Source organism: Pinus tabuliformis, chromosome 8 (assembly GCF_031772625.1).
Source record: "Pinus tabuliformis cultivar Carrire ecotype Pingquan chromosome 8, CPIR1, whole genome shotgun sequence".
Taxonomy (NCBI): domain Eukaryota; kingdom Viridiplantae; phylum Streptophyta; class Pinopsida; order Pinales; family Pinaceae; genus Pinus; species Pinus tabuliformis.
In genome coordinates this window covers 1419675923-1419679649 of record NC_142294.1, presented here as the reverse complement: position 1 = coordinate 1419679649, position 3727 = coordinate 1419675923, and positions in this window count along the sequence as shown.

Below are 3727 nucleotides of genomic sequence, written 5' to 3'. Positions count from 1 at the left end.
CAAGGAAGTAAAAATTAAACCCATCTCTTCCAAGCCTATATATACTTGTTTTTGCCCAAATCAAAGCCATTGTGCTATTACAAGATTTGGAGAGACATTGCAAAGGTGAGAGGGCGAAATCGTGAGAGTTTGAGTGAGTGAGAGTTGGTTTTGGAGGGCACGGCGCATACACCCAGGAGCGCGGCACACACAGAGGGCGCGGCACACATGTAGCCAGCCTGCAGTAGGAAGTTTACACAGGCGCGACACATACCCAGCATGCGACGCACTGGGATTTGCGTGCGACGCACACAGTCCCAGGGCCGAAAAGCATTGCCAAGCCACTTCAAATCTTGGTGAAGGCTATCAAATCAAGAGGTAGGCCTTATGACACCTCTTCTCCATCAAATTTGTCAATGATATGGTGTTTATAAGATGTTTAAATGTCACCCAAAAGCATAAGGTCAACCATAAGAAAATCACCAAGAAAACGATGGCTGGGGTTGCAAGAATGTGATGTTAACACCAAGGTTTCACTCCACTCCTCTTTTCCCCTCACCCATCATCTTCCCATCTCCCCTTGACCATTTTTCCCAAAACCCCACCCTAAAAATCACTATCAAAACCCTATCCCTATCCCTCCAAGCAATTTAGAGTGAATTCTGAGCGCGCGGCACACACACGAAGGGGGCGCGGCGCACTCATTGTGCGCGGTGCACTGGGATCCCATCCACCGTGTAAAAATGCCACTGGCGCGGTGCACTCAGAGCGCGCGGTGCACTGGGCAGTGCGCATGGTGCACAGAGATACAAAGCCCAGAAAACGATAAATTTGCCCAAAATTTCTTGGATGCCCATCAAATTTGAGAGGTAGACCAACTACCTTCACTCTTGCATCAAACTTGAGAAGAGTGGCATGGTTGTAGGAGTATGAATCAAATGCAAAAAAAAAAATTAAAGTAAACAAAAGGAGACACAAAGAAATCAAGATCCTAGGGTTTATGCTATAGTGACAGGCTACCAAAGTGTTCTCCTACCCTACCACTATCACTATTTTCCGTGTATCATTTTCCCCTAATCATTACCCTAACACCACTAAAATCATATTCCTGTTTCCCCCTCCTCCTATGACTCAAAAAACCCAAACCCTACCAAAATAAATTCAAACCCTACCCCATCAACACCATACCAAAAACACTCCAAAATCCCTGATAAATTTCTCCCTTTAACCCCTATTCCTATTTCATCATTCCTCTCCTAATACTCCCTGTTTTATTGTCCCCTTGGTGATAGATTTTCAGAGCAACTACCAGTTTCATTGGAATGAGAGGGCAGCATAAAACTCAGGGTACAAACAACATTAATGGCATCAGAAGTTTCATTCGAGTATGAGGAGGGGACCCACAGTGACACATCTTTAGGAGAAATGGCCCATAGAAGACATCACCGGAGTGGCAGACACCTTAGAGATGAGCCAAACACCCTCACTGAGCTACAGGCATGCCCTCTTGCCATGTCTTGTTTCCAGCACTTGGCATGTTATGAATTTTGTCAAAGGGTGGCAAATGTCAGAGTCCATCATGAGTTGGCCCGTCTTTTTGCACTTCATCTACAGGGAGGTCAATCTGTCTTGGCTGGGGTCACTTTCACATTGACATCCGAAACCATATCAGTGGCAACAGGCATACCGAACATTGGGGAAAAGTGGCATAAGAAAAAGAAGGTGGATAGGCATCATTATGAGCCTTACATCAAGGATAGCTATTTGAGCCATCTCACCAGAGTTTTTCCATTTAGATTTTTGAGGGATGAGTATGCCCCACTCATGAAATTGATCATGAAGTATTTCAGTTGTGAGGGAAGGTTTTCTCGCCTCTATGCCTATCACATCAGGTTGCTCATGCACTTTACCAGGGTGTGGATGATGAATCTCCCATTTTTCATTTGCAACAACATAGAGAAGATGAAAAACTTCATGCAGCACAAGACTCCTAGACAACAGCTAAACAGTGTCTATCATTTTTCTCTTATCCGGATTTTGGTAGACCATCAGTTGGGATTGCAGGGTATTGCCTGGGAGGACTTCATCTCTCGTGATTTCTTCAACACTCCACAGGTGGTATCAGAGGTAGAGCATGAAGTAGGGGGTCCTTCACATCAGTTTGAGTGCCATGAGACCGCTACCATGCCAGTGTACATCACATACCAAAAGGGCAGTAGACCTTTGTTTGCAGCAGCAAAGCGAGTGTTATCTCCACCCGGGGTGGAAGGGGCCTCGCTTCTGACATCAGCATCACAGGAGCAGAACAGAGGCAAAGAGCTAGTGCATGATGAGGGGCCTTCAGGAGAGCCATCAGGGGAACGAGAGACTGAGTTTGTTCTCCTTCACGATGATGGCACCGATACAAAACCAACAAATGCAGAGCTTAGAGAGGTCATCCAGGAACAACAGTCAGAGATTGAGGCCTTATCCCTTGACTTGGAGAGGGCCAAGTGGAACATGAAGTACCTGGAACAGAGAAACAAGCAGCTAGAGGATTAGCAGGCGATCATGGAGCTGCAAAACATTCGTGAGCATCGCCAAGTTGCTCAAAGGAGAAGGGTTGAGCTCACATCTTTGGAGCAAGAAAACAATGAGGATCAGGAGGCCAACCTTGAGAGGACCAACATGCATTTGGAAAGGCTACTAGACAAGGCTAACAAGGACCTTTCACTGTTGAGACACATGGCATTTCACTACAGGGCACGAAACATGAGCACCAAGGCTCGAATAAAGAGTTTAAAGGCAAAATTGAGGAAGGCAACAAGGAGGGAAAAAGAGGCAAAAGAAAAAGATAGGCTTAGAATTTTGGCTGGGGCTTCCTTGGCTCAGCATGGCACCCCATAGAGAACCTATAGCTCAAATTTCAGCAAATTTGGAGAAGTTTTGGTCACATGGTGATTTTTTGGACAAAAAACAGGGAATTCCTCCCTGTGCGCCGCGCCACTGGCGCGACGCTAAAATTCTAGGGCTCCAAATAAGGAATGGTTTGAATTTTTGGATTCAGCATGGAAAATCACGACTACTAGTGTCCGGGAAAGAAATTTTGACAAGATCTGGGTCTCCTAAAGGTTAAAAAATACCCAAAAATGGCCTCTCTGCCACTTTTTTGACACATAGAAAGAAGTATTGGGAGAATGAAGATTTGGAGGGGAAAATGAGCACCAAATTCAAAAATTCTAGTTGGTTTGGAAAGTAGACAGGACACACTTTCCAACAAGCCCACTTGGGCACATTTTTGACACCTTCAAGTGCCCCAAAATAGGCCCCAAAGTGGCACGACGCACAGAGAAATTGGCGTGGCGCACAGAGGAAAAACTGCCAATTTGCTCCCGTTTCGCAAAATTTCGGTTTGCAACTTCTCCAAGTGGGCCTGGTCATCTACACTTCAGTTTTTTGGCACCAAAGGTGGCATTTAAAGATTTTTTTTCTCTAGATTGGCATCCATCCAAGTGGCAAAGGAATGCAAAGGGTCACCCCAGCCAAATGTCATGCTTGTGAGCATTACACATGTAGCTGATGGTTGGCTCTCCATCTCCATTTTGTAATGATTTGAGTAACTCCCCAACCCTTGGGTGTTCTATCTCTTCCTCACACATTCTATATATTGTATGCAAGCTATTTGCAAAGGGTTGGTTGGCTTGTAACTTCTGGGAGACTGTGGGAAAGAAACTCTGTTTCTTCACTGTGTAATTTTGACAGAGAATTA